The sequence below is a fragment of the Camelus bactrianus genome, chromosome 8 (genome assembly GCF_048773025.1).
Source record: "Camelus bactrianus isolate YW-2024 breed Bactrian camel chromosome 8, ASM4877302v1, whole genome shotgun sequence".
Lineage (NCBI taxonomy): Eukaryota > Metazoa > Chordata > Mammalia > Artiodactyla > Camelidae > Camelus > Camelus bactrianus.
In genome coordinates this window covers 44299331-44319469 of record NC_133546.1, presented here as the reverse complement: position 1 = coordinate 44319469, position 20139 = coordinate 44299331, and the positions used below count along the sequence as shown (strand labels likewise).

The following is a 20139-nucleotide window of genomic DNA, read 5'->3' as shown; positions in this document are numbered from 1 at the left end:
AGACATTAAGGACTCACTGCCTTGAAAAAGCCCTGCCCCCTCCCCGGTAGATGAATGCGTATGCCTCCCCATCATCAGCCTCACTCCTCCTTTGTCTTTACTCTTTAATCACTCTCACCAGATGGGCGAGAAGTGGATTTGTGAACTTAGTTCCTGCATCTCCATTCTCTGACCACTAAATATAGCTTATGCTGTGTGGATCTTAGCTTCGATTTTGTTATTTGCCTACTGAAACCCGAAGGGAAAAAGAACCCTCCCCTGCTAAGGCAGAGAGCCTCGGCTGGACCAGGGCTGGAGCAGGGTCCCCAGTTCTTAGTTCAGTAACATAATGTTGGCCAGTATCTCCGCAACGGCTTTCGGGGTGCCCATGGGTTCTCCGCACCGTCTTGGCGGCCCCCACTCATCGAGGGCAGTCACCGCAGGGCCCGCATACTAGTGGACGGCCGCCCCGGGAAATCCCGCGCCACGTTCACGATCACCCCCACCACTTTCAGGCCTCGCGTACTAGCGGACGGCCCAGCAACTTCCCATTCTCCGTCCTTATTTCCCGACCTCTCTGAGTTCGAGGGAGTCCCCTCCGTCTCCTGGCTGCTCCGACAACAGTTGGGCTGCACCCCGCAGGCCCGCCAGGCCTTTACCCGCCCAGCTCCAGGACCACAGAAAGAGCCCAGAGTCAGTGACAGAGACATCAATGGTTTAAGAGAAAGGGGGAACTTACACGTCTGAAGCAGGGTTCCGGAGTGGCTTCCCACGGTGTGCAGAGGACTGAGGGCAGGAAGCAGGGCCCCGGCACTCCTCACTCCGGGGGTGGGGGTGGGGTTAGTGGTTATGGGGGAATTGGCTTCAGGTTGGCTCATTAGTTACCAGGGAAACTAGCAGAGGGGCGTGCCCCTCACCGCCTCTTTGATAAGCTATCAGGTGGAGATGTTAGAATAGTCACTAGCTGGGGTGGGGGCAAGTGTGTAGGAAGGTCAGTCCCGTGAACAGGTGTAGGTGAAGCAGGAGCTGGTTGAGCAGGGGATGCATAGAGAGCAAGAGAACAGCCAGCTTGGCCTGATCACACAGCTGTCTACCACAATAGCTTGCCGCTATGCTGAGAGCTCACCTCAGTCTTCCCAAATCCAGCAGTACTCCCAAGTTGCTGGGGAGAGGTCAGGTGATAGATCAAACATGGATTTTTTTTTTTAATTTATGTTTAACATGGCTTCTTGGGGCTCCATCTCCTTATGATAACAATGGAGTCTGCGAAGATCTGGAACCCAGGTCTTCTTTCATAACCTTTTCCAGCTGTAAAGTAAGGATAACATCCCTGCTTTGTTGGTGTGCTGTGAAGTTTAGAGATAATGCGTGTAAAACAGGCAGCCGTGATTCCTGGCACGTCCGCGGTGCTCAGGGAATGGACAGTTGCTGCTGACACAGCAGTAGTGGATGGTTGGTGGTGGCAGCAGAGATGGTGGTTTTCTGTGAACACCCTGGTGTTCTTGATTTAAGACAGCTGCTTGTGTCCTCAGAGGTGACAGAATTTTGACATAACAAGATGATACTGGAACTATTAATTTTATGACTAGTTCAGATTATTTCAACTTTAGGTGTACAAGGAAAACCTTAGAAAGCAGATATAACATTTAACCTCCAGAAAGCCCAAGGAGCATGTAGATGAAGTGAATGTGTACATGAAAGCGCTAAAAAGCTAACACGTGATAGAAAGTATAGGGGCTGCCCTAATTTTCAGGCCCAAAGGGAAGAAATATGTAGTGGTTAAGAGCATGAGCTGCAACCCCCATCACTTTCAAGTCACTATGGGGGCTTTGAACAATCAGTCAGTGTCTCCAAGCCTCAATTTTCTCATCTGATCTAGAGAGTTGTTGAAAGAAGTAATACCTACAAAGCACTGGGCATGGTATCTATCACATAGTAAATATGTGCTAAATGTCGGCTTAAAAAGATCACTGGTAACGTGTAATCAGCACCACTTGCTAACCTGGTGCCTGAGCGTCATCCCAAACCAAGGCCATGTACCCATCCAGCATGCCCTAGTCACAGGGAAAGGAGAAGCCTTCCTACTCATCTGGACATTGTTGATTTTAATTCTTTAAAACAAGCAATCTGAATGAACCTTGAAACATAGTAGATCATAAATTAAAATATCAGCAAATCATGATGAGATCCTATGAAATAAAATTTTGTTGACCACATTATCACACCTAAGAGCAAAGTGAAAATGTTCGCATTAATAACAGTGTGAACCTCCTAAGGGGTGTGTGTGTGTGAGATGAGGGGGGACATGCTTTCTTAAAGCCACTCTGTATAAATCTAGACACCATGACAGAGGCAGCCACGTGTTCCATTTTGTCAAACCTAGAGATGTTTTGGTTGTGGTTGAACTTGTCCAGCCTGCGTGCCGCTTCCATGCTGTTGGGAAGGCTGGAAACGTCTACTGTACAAATGGTCTGGCATGAAAAATCCTTCTTTTGTCCTGAGGCAAAATTCGTATGACTGTGATCTGCCCTCAGAAGAGTTTGATTTTAGACTTTGTGGGTCAAAATTGAAATTATTTTACATGAAATCCTTTTCTCCATAGAAAAATGACTCCTCTCAGAATTCAAATGGACTTTGTTCTTCACTTATATGCAAATAAATTAGTTGCCACTTGAAAATGAGATTCCAACTTTAGCTCTACAGTGGGGAGAGTTTGAAAATCACCCTGTGTCTTCTTATGTTTCATAGTAAAGCCTTTTCCCCCAAGTCAGTGAGTTTTCTCCTCCCTAGAATTTACCAGAGGCCGAGTCAGAAGTGTTTTCTCCCCTTGGGAAACAACGTGCCTCCCAGTTGTCCTCACACGTGCCTTTGGGGTTGGCTGCTCAGAATGAAATCGCTAGAGTGGGCAGAGAAGGCGCAGCTGGCTTCACGACCCAAACACGTTGTTTTGAAATCACGTTTTGCTCTTTTCAAATCAGTTTAAAGCTACATTCCCTTTTACTGGTTGGCCCCCGTAGCATTTTTTGTTATACTGAGATAAGTACGCTTGTCAGAATCTCTCCTCCCTGACAAACAATTAAGCTGATGATTGTTACGGTTAAATAAAGCCTTCATTGAAAGAAGCATGATCTGTTTTACTTCCTTACTGAGACTGAATTCCCTCCCTTTGGAAGAGGTGACGGATTATTTTGGAAGCTGCACGTGTTGTGATGTGCACCTAGGTAGGTCAGGTGTCTCTGTCCGCACGTGAGCAGCCTTATTCAATAGACTCTTGAGTCCCCTTGTCATTTTCAGGAGCTGGAGGGCCATTAACTAATAAAGAGCAGTAAGCTATTGTTTAACTCTTGCTACCCACACCCAAAATGTTTTTATGGGTTCGTTTCTTTGGTACATTCATCTGAGTGGACTCCCAGGTAGCTGCCATCCAATTGGTAAATTAAAGTGTAGTCTGAATTGATCCTCTGTAGTTGAAGACTTGTGTCACAAAGAAAATTTCAAAACGAAACAACTTGCATTAGTTTATAAAGAAAAGGTCTGGAAAATAGGATCTGCTAAACTAGGCAGCAGCCAAGATGCTGGTCAAATGCAGAAGAAACATGGCATGGATAATGGGGAGAGGATCAAAAATACTCTTGCCTCAAGGTTAGTTGCAGAAACAAAGCAAGTGCCTCAATCTGCATTTTCTTTGCTGCTAAAAAGCAAGTCTTTCTGGCACTCCCCTAATACAAGCATTCTTTTCTTTTAAAATAGGAATTATATATATAATTTGAAAACTGAGTTTTCTTCTCTTCCTTGTCCTTCTCCCCGTCCCCCAATCACTGTACTTTAGAAGTGGTTGAGCTGATGATGAAATTGACCCTCTGGCCCTGGGGTGTCAGAATATCTAAGACGAGCACATCCCCAAAGGTCTCGCACTCAGGGAACAAGGGCAGATGTCGTGACATCACCTCTGGCCACAGTGGCTGGATAAGGCTCTGGGTGATTTCCTGTGGGGAGGGAGTGCATGCTTAAATTTGTGTGGGAGACCTCTGGCTTACACTAGAAGATGTTTCTGGAAGTGGATGGAGGAAGGAGGTGTGTGTGTGTGCTGGGCAGCTAGTGTGTGCCTACTGTCTTGTCCAGCATGTCTCTTCTTCAGAGGAGTGCCCGCCCTCCACCCCACCCACCACCATCCCTCCTCCTGCCCCGGAGTCATTAGGTCAGGACAGGAGAGTAAGAGGAAACCCCACTCCTCCTTTCTTCCTTTACTTGAATTCATTGAGCATCATTTAGTGTGTTTGGAGCCTCTCTAGCTTGTGGAGTTTAATGAGTTAAGGGAGAGGAAGACTGTTCCTTGCCCTGAGGAGACTGAAGCCTAAAGGGAAAGACAGATGTGTAAACAACCTCATACAACAGGATTTCTCAAGATCACAGCTCAGCATCAAGCTGTTGGAGCCCCAAGGAGGGTGTAAGTAACTTCTAGGGTAATGAGGACATTTTTCCTGAACTTGGTTTTAAGAGAATGAGTAGGAACTTGACACATCAGGGTCGCAGAGAGAGCACTCAAGAGAAGGATGGAAATAAGGAGTACAGCCTATTTGAGGGGCTGGCATGTCATTAGGCATTGCTGGATGTGGGGATGGTGGTGGGAGGAGGGGGAGGAGATGCAAGGGAGAAAGCGGGAAATGAAGATGGAAAGAGATCAGGTGAGATCTGAAGGGCCTGACAGCCTAACGCAGTGATTCTCAAACTTTTGCTCTCAGAACCCCATTACAATCTTCCAAGTTATTGAAGACCCCAAGAGCTTTTGTTTATGAGTCAAATCTATCAATATTTATCACATTTAGAAAATTGAAACCGATAACTTCTAAGTATTTATGAATTTGTTTAAAAAAAACCCACTCCATGTTAACATAAACAGCATACTTTCATGAAACAATAACTTTCCTGAAACAAAACCCAGCTATAATAAAACCAGCACACGTTAGTAAAAATAGCACTGTTTATGAATAGTAGCTTTCCCAAAACAAAATAAATGCCTAAAAAAGACTGGTATTTTTTAACATTTCCAAATCTTTTTAATGTCTGACCTAATGGAAGACAGCTGGATTCCCCTGTTTTCTTCTGAATTCAATCTGTTTTGATATCCTGTTTTGGTTAAAGCTTATGAAGAAAATCGATCTTCATACAGATACGAAGTTGGAAGAAGGAGACTTTTTACGTAACTGTGCTACTGTTTCTCACTACACCAAACCTCAATAAGTGGTAGTTTCTTAAAGGATTAGTTGCATTGTGGAATCTGAAACCATATCAATGAACTTTTCAGCCTGTGAAGTAAAATCCGTTGGTCTGTCTTATGTCTTACACTTAGAATGCTTGATTTTGTAACACCACACATCGGTCAGATGGGAAGTACTGGCTCACTGAGGCAGGCACATCTTCCAGGTATTGGCATGTTTTGTTTCTAGCCAACCAATCTGCTAGAAAAGCTTTTAAGCATTGGGAAATCGCCAAGCTCACAGTGTAGATACTAGTTTTCCAAAATTCTAATGTTTGCTTGAAAGCTCAAGTTTTATAATTGGCAACAAATACCACCAGTTTTTCAAGTAATGACAGGCAGGTTCACTTTGTTCATTTTCAAAAAAAAAAAAGGGGGGGGGGGTGGTGTTGAATACCCAAGCTTCATAATTGTAGTTTGTCTGACAGTCCTTATTTCAAGAAAAAATGGTCTTCCATGAAAAGAATGGCTAGTTCAGCCTACAACTCAAACAATTACAACATTCCTCAAGGTAACCATTGTACTTCAGATACACTTCCCATATCATCACAGACTATTTCAAAGGACTGTATTCAAGGGTGGAGATTTAATAAAATTAATCATTTTTGCTGTTTTATCAGGGACATTCTTAAGTGAAGCTGGTGGCTTATTGAGCATGTGCTGTGGTGAAGTAGGCTAACCTACTGGTGCAGTGTTCCTGCCTTGATGGGTGCTAAGTCTCCAGCAGTTTTACGCCTGTGACTTTTGCACCATCAAAGTCAACATCAACACGGTGAGAAAGGCAGTAGTATCTTAGTATCATTAAGAGAAGAGTTTGACTTGGCCGACTCCTTGAACTGATCCCAGAAACTCCCACGGATCCACAAGCTGCACTTTGAGAACCACTATGCTGAGGGATTACAGGCTTCTGGTGGTAAGGAGTGGACAGTTGGGACCCGCTGAGGATCTTTGGCTGGACACGCTCCCCTCTGGATGCTCAGAGCATCTGGGCTTCTTACTGCACTTACTGCACTTTTCTGTGGAGTGTTAGGTGTCTGTCTCCCCAGGATGAGTCACATCACACTGGCCTGTGCCTCCAAGCCCAGAGCCCCCTCGCCGGGACTCAGCAACCACTGTTGAGTGAATACCATGAGGGTGACTCTGGCAGCATGGTGACACTGGGGAGGCTCAGGACCAGCAGGTGGCTTGAGTCATCCTCTTGCCTATGGGTGTTTGGCCCATTTAGAAAAATGGGAGCCCATTCCTCTTAAAAGATATCCATGGAAGATTTGACTGTACCTTCTTTTAACCCCTCACTTTCCAACCTGTTTCATGACCATCTGCTACCAGCCAGCAGTGTACTAAGTACAGACTTATATGCCTTGTTTTTCTGGAGAAGAGATTTATGTGAATATAAAATTTGCTTTTAATATCACATCCAAAAGAATTAGCTAGTGCAGAACATTAGTTTTATTGGACTTGGTTACTGTAACATACTAAAAATTGTACTGACAATGTTAAAAATTCTTAACTATGTATTTTTTCATCCCTCTTTATTGACTTTTGGTAGCTTTTTAGCAGGGCAAGGTAGACATATGATTATAATAATGTGCTTTTCTTTTTTTTTTTTAACTATTCACTTAACTGTGGAGAAACATGGTGTAACTTTCCATTTCCAGATGAACAAGCTGTGGGGATCTGTTTTTTTCTGAGATATGGCTGACAATTTTGTCAAGTTCAGTTTTGACTCAATAAAATCTAAAGTCTCTGAAAAATCAATCTGAGAAAAGATACCACATTTTGACAAATCATGTGTGATAAAATCTTTATGAATCTCTCTTCTCTGATTATGAAGTCATCTTTCATTCAGCTCAATAAAACATTTAATTTTGTCTGTATCTTCAGAGGCAGAAATTCACAGGTCAGCTTGTTCACAGAAAACATTTAGTAAATGGAAGTATATGACCTTTCTAATCATCATTTCAGGTCAATTAAGCCTGTGTAAAAAATCCATTTTATCTTTCCTCATGAAATTTTTGGGACAAAGATTTAAATCTTTGGGGTAGTATGTCTATATAAACCTTCTGAGTATCTTCCACATTAAAAAAAAAGTCTCTTTAGGAAACTCAAATGTACTACCGACATTAAGGACCCTTATTTTACATACTTTCTAGGAAGAATAAGTTTTTTTTTTTAAACAAAGTCAACTTGCAAGGGGTTGGCAGACACTGTGAAGGGAGGCCTCTGGATCTGGGTCAGAACTGGCTGCAAGTGGAAATGTCCCACACCCACACTTACCCTGGGGACTTAATGCACTCTCGGGGCCAGGAGCAACTCAGGGCTGTATGGAATCATTCTTTAACAGTGGCACAAATCTCTACCTTATGCCCTAGGGTGTGATTTTTTTGTGCGGCCCATTGTGGCCCTTGGGGAAGGGCTTCCACTTGGTCATCCCAACTCTGAGAACTCTTAACTCACAGTCCAAGGGTCTAATGTGGAGGTTACTCCAACCGCCACGTATATCTGGGAACTGAACAAGGGATTGTGGCTTTCTATTGAGGTGTCCTCAGCGTCCTGCTCCTTCCTTCTTTCGCCAGTTATTAAGCAGCACCCTTGGTGGTAGCCCATTTTCCCCCAGGGACATGATGCTCTACAAATTGTCTTCACTGGGTGGGATGAGCTCCTTGGCTGCTTGTCCCGATTTATGCTCATCACAGCACTTGTAGCCTCCTGGCTCTGACAGGCAAGTGCTGCCACCTGACCTCTACAGCTTCAGGTCTACCCCTGTGGTTATCAACAGGCTCAGCTCTGTAGCCATCTTTCTGTCCACACTGAGTCCTGGCAGGCAGAGGAGGCCTCCACAGAACTTCCTAATGTTGCCAGTGCCCCTCTCACCAGTGCATTCCTGATGGCCTTGCTGAAGGATATGTCTTCTGGTCTCACATGATAAATCCAAACCAGCATTCCCACTTCCCTCAGCCTCTTCATTGCTTCCTCTAACAACTCCAGGACAGTTCAAGCATTTCCACTGTGCTCAACATGGACCATCACTTTCCCTGGACTTCTAGGAGCCACCCTACCAGTAACAGTCTCATCCTATAGGGTATTGCCAGGGTATTAAATCCCGTACCTCAGCAGTATCCCCAAGTCAATGTATGCTTGTTTCCCTAGTCTTACATTCCAGCCTCTTGATCAAGCTTCTCAACAGAGCCAAAAGCCCTTGCAAATGTGATGATTTAGGCATCAAAATCCAACCACAGGGCACTCTCCTGGCTCCTGCCACACATGCACACTACTTATCACAGCTCCTTTGGTGTACAGTCCCTTCACGTCCCTTACCTGTCGGGCACATCCCCAGCCAGATTATGCTGGAATTCAACCCTAGTTGTAGGCCTGGTGACCAGGCCAGAAACTGTAGGGGCAGCCCATGAGGGGTTACTTGTTGTCTCGTTAGGGAGAAGCCTCTGCAGCACCTGGAGCGTGGGGAAGTGCCAGCTCTCACTAGGGAGAGTAAGTCCTGCAAGCCCTGTGAGTTCAGGGAGTCTGCAGAGCCGATATCTGCAGAGTCGTCCACCCAGGCGTCCCTAACCTACAGTCCAGGGCCCCAGATTTTCTCAGTGGGGGTTCCGACCTTAGTACACCAGACATGCCTTGGCTGAGCATGTAAGCATTTCTGGATCTCTGTGACTCAACTCTCCAGTCCTCAGAGGCTGCTCAGCTGTGTCTACTCTTCATAGCATAAGAGAAAGTCCTCTTGCTAGCTGCCCAAGAGGACCTCTGGCGCTCACATTTAGCCTTTAACTTCTTGTTAATGGCCTTCAGTTTCTCATTATCCCTCTACGAAGCATCAATACAACTTAGCAGTAACCAACTAGCCCCACCAGCCTCCCTGTCCTTGCACTGTTCCAACCATGTCTTTCAAATGCCTCCATCATCACATCTGCAAGGGCACTTGCCTCCACCAGGACCTTTCCCATGTCCCCACCAATGAGATCTTTAGCAATTGTGTACTGCTCAGGCACAGTGTCCTCTTGGCCTGCCATGACATGCATGAATCCGTCTGGATGCCTGTTTTCTTGGGTTGCTGGATAAAATGCAGAATATCCAGTTAAATTTGAATTTCAGATTAACAATGAGGTTTTTTTTTTTAAACATGTGTTCCATGCAATATTGGAGATACACTTGTGTTAAAAAATTAATCTAAAATTCAAATATAACTAGATATCTTGTATTTTTATTTGCTAAATATGGCAACTCTGCTCCTTGGTAACACTTGTGTTGGTTCAGTTTCTCCAAGAAGCAGAAGACATGTACTGGGGACATGTCTGTAAAAGATAAAGGAGAGGAGCCCAGAGAAGTCTCTGGCACCTGTAGAGAAGAGGGGACATGGGAGGAGGATTGGGTAGGAAGAGTCTCAGACTCCCACACAGTTCAAGGAAATTTTGGCCAGTCTGCTGGGGAGTCCTCAAGCCAAAGTTACCCTTTAGAGGGGTCCTGCCTCATTCTCCAGCCTTGCTCAGTATTGTCTAGGAGCAGCTTTCAGGAATGTGGCCTCAGCACAAATGCAGGGGGTGGACCCAGAGGGGCAGCAGCTGAAGCTGTCAATCACTTATGTTCCCCATAGCAGGAGAGCTGAATATCGCATTTTCTCAGTGATCACAGCACTAGATGGGTCACTCTGTTAATTCAGGTCCTTTAGGAAGCAGATGTTGAGTTAGGAATGTGAAAGGTTCGAGGTATCAGAGGCCAAGTCTGTGAAAGATAAAGAAGAGACAAGGCAAACAGGGGAAGGTATAGCCCAGTGGCAGAGCATGCATGAGGTCCTGGGTTCAATCCCCAGTACCTCCATTAGAATAAATAAATAAACAAACCTAATTACCTCCGTACCCCCAAAAAATAATTTAAAAGAGAGGGGGGGGGAGGGAGAGAGAGAGAGAAGGCGAGACTGTGCAGTAAAAGTCTTCAGATTGCAATGCTGATGCTGATATGACCCCTGCGAAAAGAAAGGAGGAAGGAAGCCAGATTTGGCGGAGAGCGCCTCAGACTGTGATGCAGGTACGACAAAGTTCTGTCCAGCCTGATGGGGACCTCCAGGGAAAGCCTGCCCATCAGAGGAGCCCCTCACTGAGCAGCAACGATTAACCCTTGGCACCCTCACTATGCCCAGTCATTGGCCTGGGGCTGGCCGCCAGGGGCGTGGCGTCAGCCCCTCCGCGGCGCGGGCATCTGCAGCTGGGTGTCAGCCTGCCGCTCTCCTCACAACTGAATGGCAATGTTCTTTCTTGAAGGTAGATCTGAATGCTGTCCCTCCCTGGCTACCAGTCACCAGTAGACAGAGTTCTGCACTATTTATTAAGTCTCCATGACCGTGCTGCTGCAGGGACTACAACAGTGAATACGACCTGGGAACACCCCTGCCCACAGGACCCACCGTTTGGCTGAGCCGCGAAGAAAGCCGTAAACAATTCTACCGAAGCGCGGGGTGGTAGCAGTGCTGGTGTGCTCTAATTCTAGAGTATGTCGTTGGTCCAGGCTCAGCTATTAGGTTGCTGACGACTCTCAAGAGACATGGTCACCTCCAGCTGAGACAGTATAGCATGGAGTTTAAGTTACAAGATTTAGAATCAGAGAATCTTGGTTCAAGTCCCTGGTCTAGCATTCAGCAAAAAGGGACTCTGAACAATGTTCAACCTCTGTGGGCCTCATTTTCTGTTCCTATTAAATAGGTAGAATGTGACTTTAGAACCTCATTTAGATTACCATAGGATTACATGAGGCATTTTATGTAAAGAGTTTAGAAGACTGCCTGGCCCATAGCGAGCCCCCCTTTTTTTTAATGCTAGTATTCCTACTAAAAACTCATTTGAGATTCCTCAACTGGGGAAAAGTTGCCGGATGTTTTAGACATCTGCAAAGATCAGTCAATCCTCTCTGTCTCAGCACCTAGTCCTGCTCTGGTTTGGAGTAAAAGACTAGAAGCAGCACAGTGGGAGGTGGTGAGAGGCCAAGGAGAGCTACTGATCTCAAAAAAGGTTCTGACCACATTGTTAACAAGCAAGGTGGCTGAGAGGCAGCTTTCAGAGAGGAGGGATCCTGCCTTAGACATGTGGTCCTGGGGTGTCACTAGACTTCTGCTAATTGGCAGTGCCCATGAAGCAATGTACCCTACTCCTGGGATACGCATCCAAGAAAAGCAGGGTCTAGAATGGTCCTGTCAACCATGCAAGAGGCCCAAGATCCTTTCTGGACTATAAAATATTGGCTAAAAGAAGGCTACATGGCTGCTAAGACTGGAATTTAGGGGAAATGTCATGAGCTCAGAGGGCAGCCTGCCCTGGAAGGGAGGGCAACCTGCCTCTGTAGGCAGGACATGATTGGGCAGCCTTACCCATCAGCATGGAGCAAAGTGGAGCTTTTTATTCATTGTAATTCCAAAGTGGCAAATTCTTCCTAGAAAAAGCATCAGGGAAAGACATCACGTGGTGGGGAAGATCACATGTTGGGGGCCGGGTGTGTGTGAGTAGTGAGGCCTGGTGGGTGTGCAGACATGGGAGCATGATGGTAGAGAAGCCTACACTAGGGGAAGGAGTGGAGAGAGAAGGGAGCGTGAGATTGAGCGTGAGAGGAAAGTATAAAAGCATGGTCAAGAGCTGGGCTTCAGGACGGATTCAACTGGGTTTTAAGTACGAGTATGTGTATTTTTTTTTTACATTAAATGTATTTTACATAAATATATCTAGCATATTGTTTTTTTAATGTGGCACTATACTGAGACTGGTCCCAGAAGTGGCCAAATTGTATCTGGGTTACACACGTGTCCCTGGAAGCTGCCACAGTGATGGGCTAATTGTGTTGTAAAGCCAAGGAGTAGGGAGTTCCCCTTGGGGGGTCTCATAACCTAGGACCGAATGCAAATGCTGAAGGTCTGAAGCCTGAGGACTGTTGCTGGTCTCATGATGCCAGTGGGGCAGCAGTGTCCCCATCCTCTTTCACAGCACTGTGAAGCCCAGCAGAGGCTGCTTCTCTGGCCAGACAGGCAGCACCTTCCAGAATTACAGAAAGTAGTGATGCTCAGGTGGCTGGAATGGGCCATCCAGAGCAAAGTGACCTTGAGATTTTCTGTCAACTGAAAGCATGTAGATATGCAAAGGTAAATGTTTTCCAGACTTTAGGATGCAGTCTGTCCCTTGGGCCCTTTCCACCAAGGGCTGCACTGCTGAGAAGTGAGGAAGAGGTGATTGGAAGGGATGAGGCCCTAACCTCAGCTCAGCCAACAAGGATTCCAACTCCTGGGGACAGCGTGTGCATATGAAGGAAAAAAGGGCTTCTCTTTATTGGGGGAGGGCAGGGCCACCCGGAGCAGAGTAACAGGAGGCCAGCAGGACCATGATGCTTACAGTGGCAAGTGACGCTGAGAGTCACGTACACCAGTGAGGGGAACAGAAATGCCACACCAGGCATACTTCATTTAACACTTCAAAGAGACAAGTTCATTTTTATTTTAAAAAGTCACTCTGTTAAGGTTGCAGACAAGCTCATCTGGTGTCCAGAAAAACCCTCTATGTGAAAATCCTTAGGTCATTTTAAAGTTGTATCTTTCAGACTCCCCTTTTAGCAACTGGAATCTGATTGAACTGGAGGCACACTGAGCTGCAGGCCTTGAAAGGCAATTTGAGGCCAGGCTCTGCCCTAGAAGGAGCAGGGAGATGGTGGCTGGCCCTTCCGAGCTATCTCCCTTGGGGCCTCCAAAGAGAGTGGAATCAGGGCTCTTGATTGCTCTGGTTTTGACTCTCAAATTTAATACCTGTCACCTCCATGGGTTTTTAATAAAACCTGATTACAAGGCAGTTACTTTATATGTAACAGTGCACAGAGGTCCATTTCAAGTTAAAAAGTGTCTACATAGTAGAAAAACAAGTGTGCATTCCTCAACAGGAGAAAGCTTTCTGATTGAACTCCCAGGGCCAATAGTGTCAGCTGTTCCTTTATTTGGGAACTATGTTCACGAAATAGCACACCAAAACCTACAATGGGGCGAGCATTTCCTATGGAGGCTGTGCAGAAGGGCTTCCTTCTATGCTTAGAGAGCAGCGCTCTTTGGGGTCCACATAGAATGGGGGATTCTGCCCAGCCTCGGGGTGGGGATTGTGGGCAAAAAGCACAAAGAACTCCACAGAGTGGGAGCCCTGGTGCCCACGCCTGTCTGCTGGGGGCTCCAGCACATGGGAGGGAGCCAGTTAGACAACCCGGATCTTTAAGTAATTCTTCAGCCTTAGCAGTGAAGTGTAAATCTTGACACTTCCAGAGATGAGCACTCCCAGGTGCTTTCTGAGCCAAGGCTTCTTTTTGGCCATGACCCTTGCCATTCTTACCACACAACCAATAGCCTTCCATATCACTTTTTCTGTCTTAAGAGGTCCCTGCCCTCCTCCTCCAATTGAACCCCCCAAAGACTGTGAAAGGATGGCTGCCTGATTAATATGAAGGTGTTCATTTATTCCTTGGCTTAAGCACACATCCAGCAAATTTTTTTGTGCATCTGCTATGGACTAGACTAGGTGGGAGCATAGAAACTATAGAATTAGGGACCAGGTCTCCCCAAGTATGTCTGCCAGTTCCCAAAAGGAAGAGGCCATATGCCAAAGTAGGACCATAATAAGATTCGACTCGATCACCTGCTCCATCTCAGCTCTCTGCTAGAGACTGAGAATACACTGCCAGGCAGAGCACCGTTCCTTTCCTCAAGGAGTTGACCATCTGTAGAGAAGAGAGGCAAGAAAAAGGCACTTTGGACCCATAATGGTAAGGATATTTGGTAAGTACGGGGCATCAGGGGAGAGCACACAGATTGCTGCCAGAGAATAGGTTCTTGCCTCTGGCAGGAAAGAATTTAAGAGTGAGGCATAGGAAAGTGAAAGCAAGTTTATATAGAGAGACACACATTCCATTGACAGAGTGAGATCTGTCTCACTCAGAAGGGAGAGAGGCTTAGAAGAAATACATTCCATGGGCAGAATGCGGGCCCTCTCAAAAGGTGAGAGGGAGAGACACCGAGAGGTGTAGGGGTGTTTAGTTTAAAGTAAAAGTAGATACACACTCCATAGACAGAGTGTGGGCCATCTCAGAAGGCAACAGAGAGCAGCCATGAGATGCAGGGTTGTTAATTTCCACGGGTTTGGTAATTTCATATGCTAATGAGTAGGAGGATTATTCCAATTATTTTGGTGGAGTTTCAAGAATTGGGCCCCCTAACCCACTTCAGCCTAGGAACTGTCATGTTGTCTATGGCTGTGCCATGGGGCTCAAGGTCTAGTGGAAGTTGAATCTTCTGCCATCTTGGTTCTAACCAGTTTGTCCTGTCCTCAACTGCTGTGTCATTCCTTCAGTGGTTGCACCCTGCCCCCTTCCCTCCTGTCTCAAGATGGGCACCCAGGCTGGCAGGACTTTGCTGAGTAGGTAGACACAAGACTGAAAACAAGGCTTCCTATGGACATATTATCTGTTGGTTCTCCACTATGTGCAGGAATCCCTTCACCAACGTGCTACTGATTTTTAATCAGTGTGTACAACTCATTCAATGCCCACTGAGTCTTCGTACAGCAGGGCTGTTTTCAGACTGAAGGGGAGCTTGGCTGGTTGGGCAGTGTGATGGGGAGCAGGTACCATCATTGCAGGTAACAGGTGAGGAGTGAAGCTCAGTCAAGTACCCCTGAAGGAGAGGACTCCCAAATACTGGGCCGTAGGAGAACCTGGCCCCAGAGCACTTGAGCAGTGGCTCGGGCAGCAACCACTCCGCTCAAACAGCCAGGCTGAGCTGAAAGCAGTGAGGGGAATCAGACAACTGCTGTGCTGTGCTGTGGTAAGTTTTGTTTTGCAAGGATTGTTGACTGGTTTTGTGTTGTTCTCGCCTGTTGACACCTTCACGTATATCACCAAACAATTTGGTATTTGAAAGAATGCTGTGATCACCCCACACAAAAGAGCTTTATAGTCTGACCTCAGAGGAGCAAAGGGGTCACATTTTCCGCTTCCAACATGGATAGTAACACACAGCCCAGTCCGAACCCAGACTCAGAGAGGGTAAAGCTCACCCGTGAAAGGGTTTAATCAAACTTTCCCTTTTGCCATAAATGACTCAGCCATTTCTCTACACATTTTTTGAAAAATTGTTTTCACTATGAGAGTTTGACTTTACTCCCACATTCTGAAGAAAGGGCAGAGGAGGTATTAACAGAATTTGTGGCACTGCAGGCAACAGATTAGCCACAAAAGCTTTCAAGGTGGGAGACCTGTGCAAATACAACCCAGGACCGCAGCCTCCCTGCAGGTTGGCCACCTGAGGAGGGAGACGGTTCCTTGCCAGCAGGGGCTCTGATGTTTCTACACTCCTGGTGCTCAGCGGTGGCATTTAGCAGTGACCTCACAGGCTGGAGTGCTATGAAGACTCCACTCTTTGGGGATCCAGACACTGAATTTGAAAAAAGCACCACTCACTCTGCATCAAGCCAGGCCAAATGCCCCTAGAGCAGGCTTCTCCTCCGCTCCTGCGAAAGGTCTAATCTGAAGTGAGGAGCTGTTGGAGGGACTCTGGGGTGCCGGGAGGCCAGTGAGTGGAATGGACTCTCAGAGCTGGAGAGGCAGTTTAGAGCCATAAAGGGCCTTAGGAAATTGCTTTTCCCTCTTCAGATACTCTTAAAGGACTACTTACGTGTCTCTACCATCAAGTCCAGCTTTATCTTAATTCACTCTCCTCAAGTCAACCCTGCCCAGCGACAGACAGCAACTCTGCTGCCGAGCCCTGTTTTGCACAGGGTTGTCCCTGCAGAACACAGGCAGACAAGTTCAAGTGCAAGTTTGATTGACAGGGTTTTGCATATGTTCTCACTTTAACTGTCACAACAAGTCTGTGAATACTTGTTATTTTTCCATGTGGTGGGAGAATCTTTAGGGAGAGTAACCTTCCCCCCTCACAGCTCACCCCTTTCCTCCCCCTCTCCCCTCACAGCCAGGCCATTTAGGGGCCACAGCTGTTACAAAGGAAATGACAGGAGCATTTCTTTGCTGGTTTCCGTGAGCCAGTGACAGGGAAGAAAGGGGAGGACTATTGGAATTGCCAAAATGTTTGATGATTTAAAAAAAAGAGGGATTCGCTTTTGTATCCCCCCTCCCCTTGCTGGTCCCAACACACACACACACACACACACACGAAAAATGGTGGAGAAACAAGAATAGACTTTGGATGGTCCTAGAAAGAGGGGCTGTAGTAGGTTACAGTTTCCAAAGATGTCCCCCCCAACAGTGTCGCCCATCCCACATGCTCTCCTTATGATGTGATTGTGACAGTCTTCCCAAAGCGCAGTGGGGTCATGTCCCCTCCCTTTGAGTCTGGACAGGCTGGAGACTCCAGATCTCTAGGCATTGTCTGATCTCTGTCTGATCTCTGGGCCCTGCAGAGTCCCACCACCACTTCTAGTCCAATTTTTTTTTTCCCCAGCTACCTCTGCTCTATTCCAGGAACAACCCTCTGTATAAATTCTTTTAGGCAGTTAGGAGGAAGGTTGAAGGTTCTTCCTGAGTCTTTTCCACCTTGATTGTTTTCAGCTCAAAGTCATCCATGTGCCAAAGTGACACATTTAGGGGTGGCAATATTGCTCCCCTATAATCTTCAAGCTTAATTCTCTAAATCTTTTATTTGAAAATTATATTGTGGCTACCTCTGGTCAGAGGAATTGAATCTAATCTGTTTCGAGATGAACTTGGTGAGCTTTTCTAGTTCTGTCTGGGACAAAGCTGAGGGGATTGTTTTATTCAGTTGTAGCCATTAACAAGAGAAAACAAAGCAAAACAGCCAGAGTAGAAGGTAACACAGAAAGCTGGTGTTTGATTCTGACATCAGACAGCTCTCTGGGCATTCAAAACTGTATGCAACGACTTTCCAACTCTGACTTCACTGGGGGAAAATATTTCAAATGTTGTTTTAAAGCATTGGATCAAATGAGGTAAGACTCCTTTAGAAAAAACTATGACAGTTAAAATGTCATTGCTTTCCCTGATTTTTGTAATTAAAGTTCACCTCATTCTGGAGAGGATGATGAGTCTGAATGTTTTTCAATGAATGATGCAGCATGTGAACCAACAAATAAATACGTGGAATACGATGGTAACACACGATTACTGTGACCATTTTTCCTGAGGGCCTGAGCTTCCCCTACTGAGCACACCACGTTTTCTAGACCCAGGGAAGTATTTCCAGGATGGGTGATCCAGCCCCTGACCTCCCAGCAGGGTGGGGTGGGGAAATAAAAGGTATAAAATCATAGCTGATTGGTGTGGTAGAAGAGAAAGGCAAGAGGGGAAGAGACGAGGTGGGGCCAGGTCTTGTGGAGAGTGGCCTAGAGCTGATATTCCTGGGAGCCATGGCTTGTCACCTAGATCACTTTTGCTCTGGACACCACAGTGGACACATTCCTGGGTGGCAGCAGGAACTATATACACAGTGCAATTCTGCCACTCATGCAAGTGGGGTCTGAAAACTCCAGTTGTCCAAGTGTAACCGAGCAAGACCCCATGCAAGCTTCCTGGGGCAGACCCCTCCCCACCTCCTCTGCTTCAGCTGCTCTGAAGTATCTGAATAACAGTATCCTGAGTTGTTTTACCGATGATAAAACCGTCACCATGGAAGATGTTAACTACGTGATGACCATGAGTACATAGCCCCCAGACCTACTGGAGCCTGAGGATAATGTTAAGCCTGGTGACACCGCCCTGTTACCTCAACAATGACCAGAGAACTGTGCAAGAGCTGATCACATGTGGTGGGATACCCCTCCCTCACCTGGCCTTTAAAAATTCTTCCCAAAACCAGCCGGGGAATTCAGGTGTTATTGGACACCCTGAAATAAACGCTGCACTTTCCTTCAACACAGCACGGTGTTGGTAGATTAGCTTTACTGCGTGCAGGTGAGCAGAGCCAAGGTCTGGTTCCGTGATGTAAAAGCAGGGTGAACAGAACCCTTTTCAGTCTGTATTGTCACATAAAGCACAGAAATCAAGAAAGTTTACACACAACTGACTATAGAATGAACTTCAAGTCCCAAATAATCCAGGGCCTCTCCTCCCAAGACCTTCATGTCCTACCCAGGACCTTCCTGACTGTCCTCTCCTCCAGGAATAGGACTTGATTCCACCGTTGAGAACGGGGCTGACCAGAGGAGGAGAATCAGTCACAGTGGAGCCAAATTCCTGCCTTACCCGAGCTGGCGTTGCCATCAGGAGCAGGACTGGGTGAGCTCACTGTGTGGGGGGTTGTCCCCTCCTCTCCTCTCCCAGGAACCCCCGCAGAGCGTGGAGCCTTTCTGGTGGTGGCACTGTGGTTGTTTTTTTGGTTGACTGTGTAGGGAAACTGAATTTGCCACCTCGTCTCCCCTCCACCCCTGGCCCTCAAAGTACAAATGGGGAAACTGAGACTGGAGACACCAGGTGACTCAGATCACATGATGAGGGTGTTTGAGAGCCCAGTCAGGACCCCCACCCCGTGCATTTCCCTGTGCCCTCTTGTCCATGTTACAGATCACCAGACTGTGAACACGAGCGCGGGATTATTCCTTACCTTTCTGTTTCGAATCCAAGTTCGTGTGCCGGACACACAGTGAGGCCAAGCTAACCAAGACGTCGGAGTTTGAAGCAGAGAAAAGTTTGCTGCAAGGGCCGAGCAAGGAAAACGAGCAGCACGTACCCAAAAAGCCTAAACTCTCAGATGGTTTTCGAGGAAGAGTTTTTACAGGCAAAATTTAGGGGGCAGGGCTGCACGGGGTGTGACCTTCCTCTGATTGGCTGGTGGGGAGGTAACAGGGTCGTGTTCCGGAATCTCAATCAGCCTCCTGGTTCCAATATGGGGTCCACGTGCTTGTGCTCAGCCTGAGTACCATCTTTCACCTGGGTCAGGGCCTTAGTTCCTGCAGAAGATCTCAAAGATATATTGTTACGTATCTTCCTTGAGGAGGAACAGGACCCGCCCAATCGCTGCACTATTGTTTCTTAACTGTTCCTCCTTTATTTCTGGGTTCCTTCACTCCCCTGATTAGTAACTGTTCCAGTTGGCCCTTTGAAACTCAGGAAAGGTCTAGGAGGCTGAAGCTTTTTTCCTACAAACAAGAAACAGAGGACATGGAAAGGCTTTTGTACCCCTGAGGGCCCCACAGGGTCCTGCTCATTTTCAACCCCCCTTTCCTTTGATTCTCCTCAATCTTGAAGGGAACAGGTATTGGAATCATAAACTCAGCTGAGGAACTTGGTGTTAGGGGGACTCAGTGTCATCTCTCTGTATCTCCCTCAGCACCTCATACGTACCTGCTACATAGTAGGCGCTCCAGGGACCGTGTGCAGAATGCGGGCATAGCCAGTGGTTGTTCTAGAAGTACAGCTGGAGGGGCAGGTGCCTGTGGCTGCAGGTCGCCTGTCCCCAGCAGGTGTGTGTGGCTGGCGGGTACCGAGTCGTGGCTGAGACACACAGGTTCTCTTCCGGCTGGTCTTCCAGCCACTGAAAAATTCTCACCTCCTAGGAGGTTCTAATTTAGCAGTTCACCCTTCACTTTCAGGAAGACTTTTCACCAAAGAAAATGGCTTCAATCTTTGAGATTAGCTGGATTTGCTATTCATTTATTCTTCAATTTCTGTGCTCCCTTCAAGAACTTCTTTTCCAAAAATGGTCAGTTAAGTAGTTTGATTTCCACTCTGTCCTGTTGCTTTAATGCGTGTCTCTGCAACCTTAAAAAAACAAAAACAAAAACAAAAGCAGAAACAAAAACAAAAATAAAACAATAAATAATAAAACAATAAACAATAAAAAAAAAACCCCTCTGTCTCAACTAATGATGTCAGCTGTGCTCCCTCTGTGGGAGCTAGGTTTATTTAGGTCACAGAGG

At 46.5% G+C, this 20139-nt stretch overlaps 1 long non-coding RNA gene across 2 annotated transcripts in view; it reads right to left on the bottom strand.

Annotated features, from left to right (window-relative positions):
• LOC123619843 (uncharacterized) overlaps positions 1–20139 on the bottom strand; it is a 225220-nt gene that overhangs the window by 58812 nt on the left and 146269 nt on the right. The window contains exon 3 of one of the 2 annotated variants that reach the window (XR_006728586.2): positions 19565–19981. This is a non-coding gene — a long non-coding RNA (uncharacterized LOC123619843). Of the gene's footprint in view, positions 1–718; positions 1408–19564; positions 19982–20139 lie in introns of those variants that run through there. The other variant, XR_012508669.1, reaches the window with a different exon arrangement.